The following is a 19,162-nucleotide window of genomic DNA, read 5'->3' as shown; positions in this document are numbered from 1 at the left end:
AGATTTCAAATCTGGAGCTTCACATAATTGTTTTTGTATTTAATAGACTGATTTGCTTAGCAAATTTCTATTTTAGCACAAACTGTTTAATTATGATTTTTAAAACATTCAAAATTAACAACACCGAATGACAAATGAAACAGAGAGGAGGAAAGGGCACAGAGGAGGCCACTCGGCCAAAGGGAAAGGTGTTCCCTGCATGGCCAGAGGAGCTTCCTGGATCAAGTGATTGGGAAAGTCCTCAGAGTCAGTCTCAGCCCTGCGGTAGAGATGAGAGAGGCTTCTCATGAGCGGGAGGCCCTGGCCTTACATCTTCCTCAAAGCCTCTTTTATTAGTGTAATGTCCGCTTAAACATTTTGAATTTAAAATTTTCCTTTTCTAATTCCCCTATGGTTTGCTTTCTTTTTTAAGAGGTTGGAATTATTTAAAATAATGAACAAAACTCTGCTGTCCTCCAAACAAAAAAGTGACTGAAAATCTCTCTTGCACTTTATTTAGGAAGTCGAGCTCTAGTAGAATTAGCTCAACCTGGGCTGGAACCTCTGGGCTCCACAGAACCCCAGTGACCAGCAAAGACTGGACAGGGGAGCCCTAGGCCCTGAGAAGAGGGTTCCCTTCCTCCACTCCTCCACTGTGCTGCTGTGTCTTGGAGCATCTTGCGGGCATCGGCAGGGCCTCTGCACATGGGCTGGGGCCTGGTCCTGGCCCGGCAGCTCTGCTCCATGGGCTCCTGAGTTTCCGGCACATCTGCCCAGTGCCAGCACACAGCCTATGCTTGGCTTTTATAGCCCATCTTCTCCCTCTTGAGCTCCTTACCAAACCCAGCCAGCGTTTTTCACATGTCAAGTGCTATGGTTGACTCTGCCTGATTTTCTCTCTTCCCCCAGGGAAGCCTGACTCCTAGAACTCCAATTTGAGGAACAGGTCTTTGTTTCCATTTTAGTCTTTGGGTTTTGGAGAATCTTCTGAAATTTCCCCAACCCTGACTTCACGTGACACTATATCTTCTGTACAGTAACATTCTCATTCTTCCTGTCTGCCTTTGATGCCTTCTGTCAAATCACTGTGCTCAAACACTGCAATGTGCACAACTCTTACTAAACGTTTAGAGATGTGCCCACTCCCTTCCTCTTGGAGTAAGAAGAAGTGAACACTATACAGTCCAACAATCCAGAGGCTCAAAACCAGTGTCCTGGAGATCTGCTCACTGTGATGTGGCCTCACTCTGGCTTTAAAAATGAACTCCAGCACCGGGTACTAGAAACTGGTAAAACAAGGAGGAGTCAAAGCCTTGTGATTTTTGTAGAGGTTATTCATGCAGTCTGGGGCAGTCAAGGCAGACTAGCTGGCTCACCAGAGGTCTCGGCAACTCCAGACCCTACCTGCCAAAGACAGGTGTCCTCCAGGCCTGCAGCTGCACCTACAGAAGGGATGGTGCACGGGAGGCTTGCACTGCGGGGTTTCCCCTATCCACACGGCTGTGCTTTCAGACACAGCACCCTGCCCACACGCAGCCCTTACCCCCGGGGCCGTAACTGTATGAGATCCGATCATCAGAGGTAAAGACACTGACAGGCAGCAGAAACCCGTATGCTGTGGCTTAATTTTGGAGCATCCCCCATAGACTTCCGTACGGAAAGTGCTAGCCGCATCAATAGATTCATCCAACAGTGAGTCCCCAGCTGAATGGGGTGTTGGCAGGCGAGGCCTGGCTGGAGGGAGTGGGTCCCCAGGGCCTCCTTTCGAGGCTCTGTCCTCTCTGCCTCTTCCTCGCATGCTCTGCTTCATGGCTGCCATGAGTTGCGCAGCTTTCCTCTAGCAATCCTTTTGACACACTGTTTCTGCCTTCAAGCCAGCTGACCATGGACTAAAACGTTCAAAACCATGAGCCAAAATTAGCCTTTTCCCTTTTCAATTGTATACTCAAGTATGCTGTCCCAGCAACCAAAAGTCGAACAGTAAGCATCTGTCTTGCCACAGCTACTACGTTTTTTGGTGCTGTCCATAGGAAAATATGTGCACATGAGAATAAATGCTAACTCACAGTCTATTTTTTTTAAAAGCTCTAATTCCAAACCTCAAATTCTATCCCTAATGAGCTAACCCAGATCTCCCGGAAGACTCCTTTCATCTCTGTGTTTAAGCATGAAGGCAGCCTATAACCCAAGAAACTCGGGAGCGTGCTCCTCCTATCCCTGTAGTTGTACTTGCCTGCTGGGAGCACTGCCCTGTGGATCACTGGGGCAGGGCCTAACTCCCCTCCTCCCTCAGACGGACGAGGCAGGGCCCAGCGGGAGGAGAACAGGTAGCAAAGGGCTTGGCAGAACAAGGCCTGGCTGAGAAGAGGACGTCTTGCTCCCCGTGCACTCACAACGCTGCTCTGCAGACCTTAGCTGTCTCCCGCCTGACAGCCCAGCCCCTTCTCCTCCGCCTGCCCTCCCTCTTCTACACACTGTGAACAAGCGCTCAGTGGCTGGTGCTGCTGCTCTCCCATCACAAGCGAGGCTCCACCTGGCTCCAGCTTTTCTATCTCTGTCTTCTTCACCCCCACCGTCCTCCCGCCGTGGACCCTCCAGCACGCAGGCCATGCCACTTGCCGACCAAGACACTGACAGTGGCCTCCGCCCTTGGTTCTGACCCGCAGCTGCTCTGGGTCCCTTGTCATCTCCTAAGGGCAGGGTCCCGGAACACAGACCTCCCCATCCCATTGGTGTTTCCTGGGTGAAAGAGAATCTTCTGCTCTACTGAGATAACTGGCAGGTTCCAGGACACATCGAGAGTGAGGCCGGTTGCCAAAGGAGCCCACCGCGTGACTACAGAGTTGGAATTTTTTTTCCAGATAGTGGAGATTGAACAATGAACTCCATCCCCACCTCATTTTTCATTATCACTATTTTATTATTATAAATAAAAAATATGCTGTAAGTTGCCCAGGCTTTGTGATCCTCCTGTCTCAGCCTCCCAGGGTGCTGATTATAGGCATGAGCCTCTGTACACAGCTTGGGTTGGAACTTTAAACCCTGAACTCCCTGCCCAACCTCCAATGAGGGCAGAAAGGGCTGAACACTGACTTGCCCAGTGGCTAAAGATTTAATCAATCATGCCTACATAATGAGGCCACCATAGAACTCCAGCGGGAGAGAAGCAGCACACAGGAGGTACAGGAGGACATGGAGGGTCTGTACCCCTCCTGCGGACTTTGCCTATGCATTTCTTTTGCCCACTGTCGAGCCTCTCATGGATAACTATGCTTCCCGAGCTCTGTGAGCGATCCTAGCACATGCATGGCACCCAAGGAGGGCGCAGTGGGATCTTAAGCCTGAAGCATAGACCATAGTCTGGGGCTTGCAAGGGCCTCTGAAGTGGGTGCAGTGCTGTAGGACTGAACTCTCAACCTGTGTGATCTGATGGTGTCTCTAGGGACAGTGTCAAAACTGAACTGAATTACACAACACTTGGCTGGGGTCCACTAGGAGGGAAAAAATGCACACACATTTTGGTGACCAGAGGTGAAGTGTTCAGAGTTGCACTTAGTGTAAGAACAGGAAAACACTGTTTTATCCACCTCAAAGAGTCATTAAGAAAAAACAAGCCAAGCACAGTAGCGCACACCTCTAATACCAGCACTCTGGGAGGCTGAAGCAGGAGGATCCCAAGTTTGAGTCCATCTTAGGCAACTCAACTGAGACCTGGACTCAAAAAATTAAAAAGGGCTGGCGATGCAGCTCAGTGTGAAGGGCTTGGGTTCAGTCCCCCATCCCAGGAAAACAAAACAACCCCTCCCCACAAAAGGAAGGAGGGAGGGAGGGATAAAACAAGCCAACCAAAGAGAAGCCCATTTGCCAAAATTCTGAGAACGAAGCTGGTACAGATCACAGGTCTTCCTTCGGCTTCTGCAGGGCAGGTCAGCAACCGACCCGCATCCTGTCTTACTAATCACACGGGAGGAAAAGAGAATTCAAGGTGACAAGCTCCCAAGAGGAAACCAAGTCACTTTATTGCCACTTTGCTCCTCAAAATGACCGTGAAAAAGACCAGGCCATGGTAGGACTCATGGACTCATTATTTAGGGTACTAAGCACGAGAGGGAACATGTGAGCTTCCCCTGGTAAATGATTTACTGTAGTACTCTTCTTTCTAGTACTTCATTCCCTCCAGCTTTTAAAGAACCAGTGTAAGTCTTCACCACCGCCCAAACTGATGGGAGTGCAGCTTTTCTTTACATCCCACACCCTGACTCTACTTCTTCACCATCATTTTCTCTTGAAAATCAGTAAATGGTGAATTCAACTGGAGGAGTCTTAATAACAAGGTTAGAAAGATGTATAAGGATGTTAGAGACCCTAAAATGAACTCTAATGATATAAAAGCACTGTAGCACTCACAGAGGTGGATGAAAAGGTAAAGTTAAAGGAGACAGAAGTAGGAATGAAAGGACTAAGAGTAGGATTTAAGCAAAGTTAACAAAACGTGACAAATAATTGAAAAATATTATAGTGAGAAGCTCTATTTCACTTTAAATTCTAATTCACCAAACTACAACTTACAGGCCAAACATGGCTGCTGCTTCACTTTGCAAATAAAGTTTTACTGGAGCACAAATACGTCCACCTGTTTAGGTGCTGTCTGCAGCTGCTCCCCCACTGCAACAGCAAAGTTTGCAAGCTGGAGGAAAGATCATTACTCCCATTATCTTAGCCAAAATTGGCAGCCCAAAATGAAAAAGATAAAATATCAGAATTTGCACTTTGTCTACATTCTACTCAACAGTCTTTTTCCCACTATAACTCATACATTAAGATAATCAATTTTGTGACTGTGAAAGTATATAAAAGAATTATATATTCATACTGACCATATACCAGTGTCTTCCAGGTAAACTATTAAAATAAGTTTCTAAAAACTTAAAAAGGAACAATAAAAAGATGTCAAGCATAAATTCATATTGTTCTCATAAATGACCATTTGAAATGGACCATTATTTAGTCAGTCTTTCTCTGATTAATTGCTATTTCTCAGAGCAAGGTAATATAAAAGCTCCCTATGTCCTCTGAACACACAGAAGATATGTCCAGAAGTAGCAGAACTGACCCAATTTCTCCAAGCTTGAAGTTTCTAAAATATTAAGTAGAGATAATACTTATCCTACCATAGCGACAGCATTGCTGCGAGATCAAAAATTTTAAATGGTATTACATAATATTTTTTGAAAAATATAAAGCACTAAAAATTTTAAGCTTTACTTAGTGGTCTTCTAATTTCTTTAAGGGTAGAATAAGACTAATTTATAAAGGAACCTCTTCAGCAATCATCCATAAATTTATCTATTATTTTCCAAGCAAGTAAAGAAAACTCTCTAAAGTCTCATTTCATAAAGTATTTAAAAAGACATTATGAGACACTTGCAGTTTTTCTGGAACTATGAACATTCATGAAATGGAACAGTATAGGAATGAATCACTTCAGTAATTTCATGGTTCTGTTTTATAACAATCATGCATAATTTAACTACATATTTTATGATAAATAAGCAGTGGTACTTTTTACTTTCGGTATGAAGATTTTTCAGATAATCTTTCCCACAGGTGAAATGAGAAAAATTCTACATCTTAGTTTTTAAATTGCTAGTTAGGTAAAAATTAGTTTCTGAAATAGTTTTTATTGTTGGTTGCTATGGATTGAATGTTATCTCTTAAAAATTCATATATTAAAGTCTTAATGCTGGACATAATGGTATTTGGAAATGAGACTTTGCATGTAATTGGTTTTGGATGAGATCACTGGGATACTGTGCTTGTGACATGATTGGCAACATTATACCGAGACATAGCAGAGAGCCTGGTTCCTCTCTCCCTGCCTTTGAGGACCTGCCAAGGAGAAGCCGAGTGTAGGTCATACAGAGAGCAGAGCCCCCACTGGGAACCAAACTGGCTGGCACTCTGATCATGGATTTCCCAGCTTCCAGAGCATGATAAAGTCTTATTCAATCCACAAGTCTATGGTATTTTGTTATGGCAGCCTGAGTTAACTAATACACTGTTAATAATATAAATATGTTCCTACTAAAACTTTTATAGGAATAAATTACATTTGCTAAAAAAATAAAGTACATCTACTAAAGCAAAATGTGTTATATTAGTTTATTAATGTAAAATATAAAATACTTTAAATGGACCTTAACTGTTGCATATTATACCAACAGGCTTACCACTGATAAGGGGATCACCAAATAAACAATGGTAAAGTCACTCAATGTGATACCATGAAACCACCACAAAAACATTTCAAGAAAATCACACTTCACTAATATTTTCTAACATAAGAAACGTTTATGGGAAACTCTTAGGTGAAATAGGACAAACATGTGTAAATACCGAATAATTTCTCTGGTGTGAAAAACTAAAAATGTAAATAAGGATCGAAATGTATCATTGATAATTGAAATAGGAAGAAAAGGTCTAAAGGAGCAGGGGAAGTGGGAGGGGCAGGGGAAAGGGAAGAAGGGAAAAGAAAGAATATGAGAAATGGAAAAAATGGAAACAAAGTCTTTGCAAATAGGGAAGGGTGGAGGGGGCGAAGGGAGGGCAGGGGAAGGGGAAAAAATAAGAACCAAGATACTCATGTAAAGGTACATGATCCCAATGATGAATGTAACTGTATTCTATACCTAAAATGTACCAATAAACTTAATTTAAAAAATAATAAAATGCTGCTACACAAGTGGAAAAGAAAAGACTAGTTTTACTAAAAAAAAGAAAAGTTTATGGTAAAGGGAACATATACAATGCCATATATAACAAAATCCAATTTTACAGGGAAAAAAAGTAAATATATAAATATATTTATAAAGTTCTGTAAGGAAATAAACCTAATTTTAACTGAGGAGGATCAGTATTTTTAAATGTTTAATGATCAATGTACGTTACTGTTATAATAAAAATATTAAACCTTTTCAAACATTTGAACATCAGCAGTAATAAAACAATGAATTAATACTCAAAATGCCATCGTTTTCGGGGCCAGGTATGGTGGCACAGGCCTGTAATCCCAGCACTTGGGAGGTTGAGCCAAGAGAATTGTTTTGAGTTCTAGGCCAGCCTGGGCTACACAGTGAGTTCAAGGCCAGCCTACACTACAAAGCAAGACCCTGTCTCAAAAAACAAAACAAAATATAACCAAAAAAGGCCACAGTTTTCAAAAAACATGACGAAAACAGGAGCAAAAAAACTTAAGGAATATTCACTAATGGCCAGCAGAGCAAGTTTCTTTAAAAATTACTCACTGAAATAAAACTGATTTATAAAAATTAAACTTTTTTTTAAAGAATACTGAATATCAATTAGAAAATGTAAAAAAAATCTAAGTATCTAGATGAAATCTGATAGCTTACTAGCAAGTCTCACATGGTCAACCCCAACTTCTTTCACTGCCCTACAATATACAATTTCTACAACGTGCTGCACACCGAGGTCCTCACTGAGACCCAGCAATGGACGGGATGCACACGTGTGCACGGCGCACCTTGCTCCCAGCCAGCTGGGTGGAAATGGTCTCACAGACCTGTACTCAGGACACTGCTCAGGTAGAGCTTTCATATTTATAAGAAAATATAAAAGGGTTTCTTAAGTCTTACAAAGGAGGAGAAACACAAAAGGGGTCTCTGCGGGGAGTGGGGGTGAGGGCAGAGAGGTCCAAGTTTTCCCTTAAGTCTAGTAAGACGCCTTTGCTTTGGCATAACCAGAGCCTTGCCATCAGAACACTAGAGGAAAGCTATAGGGAAAACCCAGGCTGAGGAACAAGGAGGGTAAACAGCAGCAGTGGGAAGCATGGACGCTGAGAGGGGAAAGATGGCCAGAAGTGCGAACCCAGGCCGCACTGCAGTGACAACCGGGGCTGAGGCTGGACGGGGTCCCAGAGGGAGAGACCACCGAAAGGGCTGACGGACCCAGGGCAACTCCTCAGGCAGAGGCCAGGGCAGGGGCTGGGGGCACAAGGGCGGAGCAACAGTGCCATGGAGGCACGCACCACGGCGGCGGGGTCAAAGGCCACTCACGCAGACCCGAGGCCTGGACTCGGCCGCTGAAAGCGGCAGTCAGTGGAATGGCGAGGGCAGGAGCTAGAGGCCAGATGGAAAATGTGGCCAAGCGGATGTTCATGGAGATGTGGCCAGCTGGAAGAGATCTCCAAGAAGGAGCTGCGGAAAGGAAGTAACTAAGTAGGGACCACCTGAGAATGGAGGCAGCAGAGCTCAGACAGAGCCTTTCTGTCTGTGTAGAGGGAGAGTGAAAACGCACCTTTTCTCTCCTGGCCATAAATGATGCTTCTGTCCCCAGCAAGGCCAGCCTCGGGAGCCTTCCTGTCTGTCTCGACCCATGACACTCAACCACAGCAGACCTCTCATCATGTCCTGTCAATGAAGATCCGATCAAGGGTCCCACAAACACTGAGCTGTCACACCACTCTGGTCTGCAGTAATTGGAAACACTCTCTCTCTGTCTCTGTCTCTCTCTCTCTCACACACCACCACTTTCATGACACTGACATTTTTCAAAAGGTCAGGCTGGTTGCCTTGTAGAATGCACAGGCTTTAACACTGTCTAGTTTCTAAGGAAACTTAAAACATGTGAGTTCCCGTATTTTGAACATATCTCTTCGATTGCTTTCAACACAACACCTTCCATCTGCATATGTATCTACATCTGTATTAGGTATCTGTTGTCACTGCAATAATTGCATGTCATCATTATGTAAATATGTATTATGCAGTATTAGTGAACTGTCCACCAACATTTTTACTCATGTCTTAGAAGGGTCTATGTTAGAAAAATAAAAAAGAACAAGACTGTCACAACAGGATGGAGTCTCGGGCATGCTCAGCCTGGAAGAGGGAAGGCGAGGCTGGCCAGAGGTCCCAGCAGCTCACTGGTGTCTGATTCACGGGAGGCCCTGGCATTCTTCTCTGTGACTTTCCTGCCTCAGACTTCAAGAACCCACAATTGCAAGCATGCACTCCCTGTATCGCCGACAAAGTGAGCAGAGCCAGTTCAACTGGTAGAGGTCCCAGGCTTGTTTTCCCACGCCTCAACCCGTGCTTCAGAACGCCAGGAGTGCAGAAGAGATCTTGAGAAGACTACCTGCCCCTTCAACCCATATGTGGTTGGTCACAGCCTCCGCAAGACTGAAGACTCTCGTGGTGAGAATATTCTGCCTCTGCCCTGAGAGGTGGAGGCTAGGACGGGTCATAGCGCATCGCCTTGTCTGATCACAGGACTCAAACAGGCTTCTGAGGAAGAAGTTGGATGCGCATAAAATGTAACGAGGTGGCCCAGGTCAGACTGAAATGTTATTTATGTGACATCTAGTGAGCACTGTAGAATCTGGTTGAATTTAGTGAGAAATAAATCAGATACCAGTGAGCTGCGGGACATTTGGCCAGCTTCATCTTCCCTCTTCCTGGAAAAGCCACAGTCTTCAGAGCTAGTGACCATCTGAACAGAAAATAATTTTAATTATCTGTTTCGGGTACAGGCATCTATACCTGTCTCCCCACCTCCTTTCACAGCTAAATGCACTGTGGAAGAATGAAAATGCACAAGTGTGCCATCTGAAGAGTCCTTCCTTCGGCTCCTTCCTTCCCCCTTACGAAGCCATTACTAGGGCCCGTCCTTGCGACTTCCAAGGCATCTCCACTCTCACTGCAAGTACCCTAGCAAGCCACCACCTCCGCCTCCAGGCCAGGCCCGCTGCAGCTGCCCCCACCCGATCTCCCTGCTTCCCTTCAGTCTGTGCTCCAACAGCCACAGTGGTCATCTCAACAGGTAAGTCACACACAGCACGCCCTCTGCTCACAATCAACCTTTTCCTATCACACAGAACAGACAAGGATAAGTAAATAAAAAGGCAAATACTTTGGCCTTCAAAGTTGTCCCTGGCCTGGCCTCCATACCTGATCCTAACCTGAAGCCACTTTCACCCAATAAATCAAGAAACCACCACCAGAGATGGGACAAGAAGCACTTTTGGCTGAGACGGGGTAGAGGCAGAGTCTTTGTCCAACACTCACAAGAAACTCGAATGTCAGTCTACTGAACTGTCTTCCAGAAAGGTACCCAAAACAATGAATCAACGAAAAGAAAGTTTCCCACATCTTTTACTAAATTCAATATTCTTTTCTTTGAAGATCATGGGGAACAAGTGAAAGGATTTCAATGGAGGAATAACCTGACTTGCTTTTTAGAGATGAACGTTCTGGATGCATTCTGGAGCATCAACTGGATGCAGCGAGGTTGAAGAACAGTCAAGAGGCATCAATAAGTCAAGAAAGAATCCTGAGGCTTCTAATGCACACCTTGGGCTGAGAACATGAGATCTGCCTCAAGAGCTATTCAGGAGGTCATTCGTAGCCAGGAAATCTGGGGGTTGACTTAATGAAGGAAGCAGATGCCCTGTTCCAATCGTTCAGCCTGCGGATAGTCATGTATCTCTATAAACTTCCTTCTGTCTCCAATGCGGGCTCACACCTTATGCCGTGGCTTGGGCATGGCTGTCACAAAGGCTGGTGGGACCTCTAAAAGCAGGGCCTAGTAGAAAGTGTCAGGCCAGGGCTCTCCTCTCCCAAACAGAGCCGAGCCAGTCCTGCGGAGGGGTCCTGAGGAGTGGGTGCATTCTTGACAGAGCTGGTTGTTACACAGCAAGGCTGCCTGAGTGCTTGGTATTTTCTGCACGTAACCACTTCCCTTTTGACTTCTCTCCGCCATGCTGAAGGCCCTGCCTAGCACAGCAGTGCACACTGTTTAGAGATCTCCCAGAATCACAACCTCTTCTCTAGAGAGTACTCACCTTCCGCCTCAAGCATCTCATTATAGCAACACAAAATGAGCTAAGCCCTGGTCTAGTACCAGTCCATGATCTGGCAGGAACCGGGCCGTCCAGAAGTGGGCCGGGCAGGCAGGTGTGGGAAGCTTCATCTGCGTTTCTAGGTGACCCCCAACCCCACACCACTGCCTGGGCTGTGCTCCTGTCAGATCACCGGGGCAGCAAGTTCTCAGAAAGCTTGGACCCTACCGTGAACTGCACATACAAGGGATGTAGGTTGTGTGCTCCATCGGAGAATCCAATCCTGAAACCATTTCCCCACCCCGTATGTGGAAAAACTGTCCTCCATGAAACCAGTCCCTGAAGCCCAAAAGGCAGGGACCACTGGACTAAGCCACCTCATGAGTTATTAAGCAGGACCTACAGAGCACCTACATCTGAGGTCACACACACAAGGCTTCCCACGGTAACCTGCTGCTGCAGACACCCTGGGCTGGAACAGGATGTCACTGCACCTCTGACTCCCAGGTGGCTACAGCTCCTGTCTTAGCTCCTGTCCTCCCAGCAGAGAAGGTACTTACAAAAACACATTATTCCAGGGCCAAAGATTTAGCTCAGTGATACTGTGCCTGCCTCACAAGAGCAAGGTCCGGAGTTCGGCGCCCAGTACTGGAAACACACACACACACACACACACACATTATTCCAAGTTTTTCAATGAGACAGCCTATGATTTGTGATTTTTCTGCCCAACAACCAACAGGATATTACATCCTGTTTACTAACTCTGATCACCATGGAAGATATTATCAATGTAGTCCAGGGATGAGCGTAGTGTAGCAATCACCAAGTGGCCCCTACAAAACTACACCTCTGTTCCCCTCTTCCACACAGCCACCAGGGTGACCAATGAGAAAAGACTGAGAATCACCTACTGCTTTTCTAAATACAAAGATAAGGGCCAATAAAGCCAATTTGGTAATTAGAAGCACTGTATCAACCAATAAGAATAAGAATTCTAAAATGTAACAGTGGCATCCCAAATTGAATTCTAAGAGAAATAACTGTGTTTTGAAATACTTTTTCTGTTGTTTGCTATGGTAAAACACATATTTAAGTCTCAATCTACTTCTCAGCAGGAATACCTGTAGTTTAATGAGACAAACATTATGATGCTCTTCCTGAGAAAACCTCAATGTCATTATGAAAGGATTTGAAGAAAAGTAATGAAGTTCTAGAAGTTCAAAGTTGAAAATATTCAAATTCTTCAGAGAAAAGACTCATATTTAATTTAATGACACCCCCACACACTCCTCCTTCTACTATCTCATTTCCCCTTATTTTTTTCCAGAGGCGCCTCTACTGAATGCGGTAAACAAGAGAGAGAAAATGAGCACTTGTGCAGAGAGCACATCCATAAATAGCATCACAGCGCTAAGCAAGACACACAGATACACAACAGCACTAACAGAGACGCTGCAGCTAAGGTCACCACCGATTCCTACCTGGGGAGTGGAAATAAAATCAAAACCTCTAAGATATTTTAAAGGGAAAAACAGAAGTACTTAAAAGAAAAAAGGAAGAGGAAATTTTAAATTTCAAAGTTCCACTCTCAAAGACTGAATTTAAGGTAGGATCCACCAGAATTGCTAGAGTTGAGAAACACACTAGATTTTTTTTTTCTTATTTCTTTACTCCTTGCCATGTGGGGATGTCCGACGGAAAAGATGATTAGCTCAATTGTGGACACGTGGCACTGAGGCGATGGCAGATACCCGAGGCAGATGACAGCCCTAAAAGACGAAATGGACAGAAGCTTCCTGAGATTAGTTTAGGGTTCTTTCACCTCATGGCCACACTTTATACTCCCCAGAATACAGTTCTTGTCTTATCCAAGGGCCTCACTTGGCACTGGGCATCAGATTATCTGGCTACTGAATCAGGGTTCTACAACACAGTTAAGTTTACCAACTCCACCACTGCAATCTGCACAGACTAAAGCAACACGCCCGGAATTCACACTGTGTGTGATCTGAGGCAGCTGAGTGTGAAAGGGTAGAGCCTTGCTGTCAACACCCAGCTGTGCTTGGAGGGTTGTGGCCGCGGTCCAACCCTCGGCGGCAATGTGCCATTAAGTCACCCTGCCCAGCTGCTGGACGCCTACAACAGGCATCTGGGATTCTCCAACCCCAGCTGATCAAGTCCCATTGGAGTGCACAGTGCCGACGACCCCCACCGCTCCTTTCTGAGTGCCTGACCCAAGAATATGTGCGATAATAAAACGGTGGGAAGAGACAACTGAACGTACGCTTGGTAACACAGCCACCCTCACTTTATAACCATGATCCACGTTTTTCTTCTTTGCTCAAACTTTCACTCCCAACTCATTTTTTGGCCAATAATGAATATCTGCTGTTAATTTCATTCATTTTGACACTTCAACTTTAGAAATCATCATATAAAAAATGTCCTATGGTTTGCTTTCCAACTTGTTTGTGTTAAAAGCTTCTACCTCAATATCCACTCCACTTACTGGAATTACTTCAGTTTTGTTTTTACTTTTTTATTCCAATCCTGTTTGAATGAGATCATGAATAAAGATGTAATTACTCAAAGATGCTGTACACCCAACTATAGCCAAAAGAGAACAGTCAAGCATAAGAATTTTCAGCACTTACTACAGATAAAGCACTACCCCAATACTTCAGCTATTTATCAACTTAAGTGCTTTATTAATGAGCTGGCTATACTTAATTTTATATATCTACTGTCATCCACACATCTCTCCTTATGCTATTTTGCCAGAGAAACATATTTTAATATTTTCAACAGACTATTGTTTGATACTTTTAATGTAAACTCTCCAAATCACTGTATTCTTATAGTCTATTTTGTGCTATGCTACTATATTTAATAAATATAAACTCGTCAAAATTACAGCATAAAAAAGTGGAGCTTGGTTTGACAGAACTTCATTTCCTTTATGACTCTTAAAAACCACATTGCTTGGCAAAGAAGAAAGCAGTCCTGTTGCTTTGAAATGTTGTCACCTCTAGACAGTCACAATCAGGTGTGTCCGCCTCGGTGACAACACAGAGCCCCTCCTGGAGGTGTCATTTGTAAGACCGTGCTTTATGAAAAGGGTGAGCAAGGCACACATCCGATGCCCAGTGCTCTCGTCTTGCCCATTCTGGGGAATGCAGTGGAAAATTTAGAACAGATAAAGATAAACAAATATTTGGAACAGATGAAGAATGAAACCAGCGAGGTGAAGAAAGAAAGGGCTGATGAACAGGAAGAGGGGCTAAAAGTCCACAGGGACTGCAGAAGGGTAAACTGTGAAAAAGGAAGACAGAACTGAAAAGTTGAGAGATTCACCCATTTAATCAGCAATTGCTTACCGACTGCCTTCGCCGTGATTGCTATGGAGTTTAAGATGCAGAGGAAAATGTATAGGAGTAGTCTGTAAGATGAAGATCACAGAATTTGAACAGGTCAGAATCTGTGAGGCTATGATACTCGACCAGCCCCTGAACAGCAACCCTGTAGCAGTGGGAAGCTGCAGAAACGCAGGCAGAGGAGCCAGTAGCCTTGACCTGCAGGAATTCCACTTAAGTAAGGGTGGCAGGCAAGGCCTCATAGCTGTGACCAGAGCTGCAGGATAAAACCTCTAGGCAGCGCTCTGGTTGGAAAGTGTGACAATGAGCAGTGTCATCTATGTGGGATACAGAACAGGCAGAATCCTGGGGAGGGGCGGGGACTCTTCCTGGTACAGGAGACAGAGCACTGAGGGAAGGGACGCGCTGCAGAGACGGCGAACACAGACGAAACGTTGTACAGGGCAACTGTGAAGGCGGGTGGTGTCCAGGAGAGCACACAGCTGCCTGAACATAAGCTGAGGGCAGCAGCTGCACAGGGAGCTGGACCAGCAGCCGGGGGAGTGGCCCGAGCTGTCCCAGCACAGGGACGGGACGCCAGCTACAGCTTCTCCTGCATTCCAGACCTGCTGCAGAGGGGCTGGGCCTCAGAGCCCACTGCCCATCTCGAAGCGTCACGGCTTGTTTTCTTTTCTGTAAAATGAAGAGAGTGTCATCTGCTCCGAGTAGTCACAGGATGATTAGGGGACAAAGCATGTGAAGTACTTATGCACAAGGTATGCTCGAATTTATTTTACTGCCTTTTATCCTTGCTTTTGGCGGTGCAGGGAGCCTTATTATACTTCCTCTCAGGAAACCGGCCACAGTACACAAGGGCCAAGGCTGCTTTGTTCCGACTCCCCTGTGGCAACAGCAGTTGTGCCTGTTGCACAGTTGTGTGTGAAGCGGTTTCACTCGGATAAAACTCAGCACAGTAGGAAAAGGTTTACCAAGCACTGTTTTGCCTCAGATCCACTCTGTGTCACACACCTGCTGGACGGGAATCTGCTGTCGGATGAGCTGTGAGCCGTGTGGCTCCCGGCCCCTGCCCAGGAAAGAGCCACAGAGTCCTGGGCAGGCTTCCTCAACACATACTTCTCCTCTACTTACATAACTTCTACATTAGCTTTCTAAAAGATATGGGATTTGATAAAATGTCACTTTCAGATATAACATTATTGTTAAGAATTCTTTATGCCAAGTGAACAGCAAAACATTTGTATTTCTACTTGTTATTCACTATTTTATTGATAAGATTTGCAGAAATATATATATATATATATATATATAAAGAAATACTCGTTAGAAAAGACAGTCTGATCAAATAGTCACTTAAATATATCACATTTTGGTTTAAAAATTTACTGTGCTTAATATTTGATGAATACTCATACATTTCTAGTTGCTGCTTTAAAAAATCCTTAAGCCCGTGAGATTCTGTGCTCTAAAACCATGTACTTCGCTTTATTTAGCCATTCCCCACCCCAGCCTCCCACCACCTTGCCTATGACCACGTCTGGATCCCAGCGCCAGCACGTGAACAATGGGCCACACACAGCACCCAGACCGACTCCGCCTCCTCAGGGCCATCACAGCTCCCTGCTCAGTCCAGAGCTCAGCCAAGGCCAGGTCCTCGCAAGAGAAGCTGCCTTCGCTGTGCGACGTCAAGCTGGCCCAACCGTCAGGGCTCTGACGGCAACTGGGTGTATGCCAGGCTGCCTGATGCTGTCTAGGCAGAGGGCACGGGGTTGGGCAGGTAGGTCCAGGTTCAAGGTCCAGGTTTCCCGCCTGCGTGGAGCAGAGCCTCAGGGCTCAGGAGACAGCCAGGTGCTGTGGGCTGCTAGCGAATACACACATGCACAAACACACGCATGCGCACTCCACCTCAACTGGCTCTGTGCCCGGCAGTGGCCCCCCCACCCCGTCAGGTATTCAGTACCGAGTATGGGGCAGAGGCCAGCTGGGCTCAACCTCCTCACAACACGCTGTCACACAGTCCCGCCGGGCTGAGCCAAGACGTCTCTCCAGCCTCTAACCTCTGTCCCCATCACCCTCATTCTCAGCTCCATAACTGTTCACCAATACTACTTCAACAGTCCCCCAATTAGCTCCGATTCCCGGGGTCCCTGTGAAAAGGAATCTATTTAAGACACAGGAGCAGCAAGGCCAAAGGTGAAGGGCTTAAGGCAGCAAGCCTAGGAGAAAGTTTGTGTTGTGTTTTAAGTACTAGGGATTGAACCTAGGGCTTAGCTCTGAATTAATTATATCCCAGACCTTTGGCCTTGAACTTGGGACTCTCCTGCCTCAGCCTCCCAAGTAGATGGGATTATGGGTGTAGGGCACTGCACGCCTGGCAGAAATTCTCCTAAGGATGAATGGCCCCAGTATCACTGCAGACAAACAGGATAAGCTTGACAGTCTTGATGGTCTCCGTAAAGCAGACAGCAGTTTACCTGATACGTGCAGAGACATAAAGCAGGGCACAGCTGTCCAGAGATTGGTGATGCTAAGTGATCGGATGAGTGGAATCAGGCTTCCGTGGAGAGCCGTGTAAGCCCTTCCTACTGCCACTGAGCCGGTTGGTTCACCACAAAGTCAGGGCCTAACCTTACAAACTAGAGGACACAGATCTGAAGGGCATGTCGCCGGGCTGCACTGTGCAGGCCCTGGACAAGGTGGTCCTCGAGGCCACCTGCACTCCTGGGCTCATGGCTCCTTCCATCTCCAGACATCCCCACACCCCCACCTGCTGCTGCCTCTCCAGCCCCTTCGCTGAGGAGGACCCTGCAACTAATTTGCCCCATCCAGATCATCAGGGACAGGTCGAGATCTGTAATTAATCAAATCTGCACACAGGCAGTGACACACTCACAGGTCCAGTGATGACGGCACGGACAGCTTGGAGTGATCAGTGTCACCGTCTAACTTTCTCTAGCCATGCTCCACAACCAAGGGACAGGAAGAAAGCAAACGCCACTGTGAGTGGAGGGTGAAGGTGTGCACAGCCCTCAGGAGGCCATACCGGCATGGCGGGCAGACTTCACGGCTCCTCTCTGCTCCTTTCTGGTCAGAACTTTCTAACACTCAGCAGTGACTGGCACAGGAAACAGGAGCACACAGGATACGACTGCACACCTTCAGGTCATGGACAGAAGACACAGGCATGGGTCAGGGTGGAAACCAGGGCGAACAACATCTGAAATGCCTGAAACCACCTGCCTGTCTCTGAGTAACAGCTGTGCTTGTAAAACAATGTTTCTGCATGCTGCCTGAGGTGAAGCCAGAAACGTCTACACGAATGTGCTGCAGCCTCAGACTACGATTTCTCAGCATCTTTAGGGAGGAAGACAAAGCCAACGCCCATACCGACCAACTGTGAACAAGTTTGAAGCAGATGATGAAGATGGGAGACAAGACTTTATTTCAAGTAAGGCACTGTATTGTTAAAGCTTTTGCTCCATGCTCTGGAATAATTTATACATTTGACTGCTTTTTCTAACTTAGGGCAATGTGGCAGATGAGACTACTAATCACCAAGGCCACAATTAACACTGGAGAGAATCTCAATGCGACTGCACCCGGGGCCTCTGATTGCATGGCGGCCACCAGGTGCCTGGCAATGAGCACAGAAAATAAGTATTCCTGCACCCACGTGTCCACTCCTCTCATCAGCAGGGCCGGGTCGATCAGTCAGTCACAGCCACAGGGGCTGTGTGGGGTGGCCCTGACTCGCCGTCACCTGGGCTCTAACACAGCAGAGGAAGCTCTGCCTCCACGTCCTGCATCCCTGGACCCTGTCTACGCCTGGCTGCACGCTCCTGCAGGAGCTGGGTCTCGGCAACTGTCCCCACACCTGTCAGGCACAAGTTACAGGGTCACTGGCTAAGAGTTCTGCTAATGAGTCAACAGCACACATTACACACGTAGTTCACACAGAAAGGCACCTCAACCGAGGTCACGGATGGACATGCTGATGACCGTGGGAGCAGAGGCTGTCCGGAACCCAGCCCAGCATCCCCCGGGCACCGTGCCAGGCACGTCCGCTGTCAACCGTGCAGATCAACTGCATTTTATCTGCCGCTCAGCAAAGTAAGACACAACTCCTCAGAAAAGAGGACGCTACAGACAGAGGCCATGAGGAGCAGAGAGGACTGGACACCACCTCTCTCCCACGAAAGCCGTTCTCTTTGACCTTCACCATAATTCCATGAGGTGCACTTTGTTACTTTAGACAGAACTCAGAGCCATGAGAGGGTAAAGCACAGAGTCGGCAGTGAAGCTGCAATCCTGACAGAAATCTGCCCAAGGCTGGACACTGCAAAAGCAGCTCTAGAATGTGGCTCTTGCCTGCCCATAGGAAACACGGACCCAACACAGACACAGCAACTCCTGTTTCAGAAGAGCTACTCTGCCTGGTGTGGTGCATGCTTGTAATCCCAGCACTTGGGAGGCTGAGGCAGGAGAATTGCCACGAGTTCAAAACCAGCCTGGACTACACAGTGAGACCCTGTCTCAAATATAAAAAAGTCAGGGGCTGGGGATTTAGCTCAGTGGTTCTGCCGCTTGCCTCACAAGCGGAAGGACCAGAGTTCGATCCCCGGTATCAAAAAAAAAAAAAAGTCAGAAGTGATCTGTTGATAAAAATAATTTATATGATTAATATATTTGTTCCATTTTCTCAAGCATATTGAAAAATGAAAAAACTAGACAGACCAAACTGAAATAGTAAAGTGACAGGAATATATAATAATGCTTAGCACAATGTCTTCTGTGAGCTACACAGTCAACAGATTTACCAAACACACGGACCTATGCACTTTCAGTTCTAAGTGTATCTTCCTTTCTTACTTCATAGACCACTCAACACACATTCACACTCACACTCAAACATACAACTTCCACCCCAAATTACACATACTTTGTTTCTAGA

The 19,162-nt window shown here is 46.1% G+C and overlaps 1 protein-coding gene across 10 annotated transcripts in view; it reads right to left on the bottom strand.

Moving 5' to 3' along the window:
* Fam184a (family with sequence similarity 184 member A) overlaps positions 1–19,162 on the bottom strand; it is a 96,742-nt gene that overhangs the window by 70,522 nt on the left and 7,058 nt on the right. The window lies entirely within an intron of this gene.

Source organism: Heterocephalus glaber, unplaced genomic scaffold (genome assembly GCF_053883595.1).
Source record: "Heterocephalus glaber isolate CG9 unplaced genomic scaffold, H.glaber_assembly_v1.0 deba00001550, whole genome shotgun sequence".
Lineage (NCBI taxonomy): Eukaryota > Metazoa > Chordata > Mammalia > Rodentia > Bathyergidae > Heterocephalus > Heterocephalus glaber.
The sequence above is the reverse complement of the archived record's forward strand: the minus strand, read 5'-3'. Positions and strand labels throughout refer to the sequence as shown.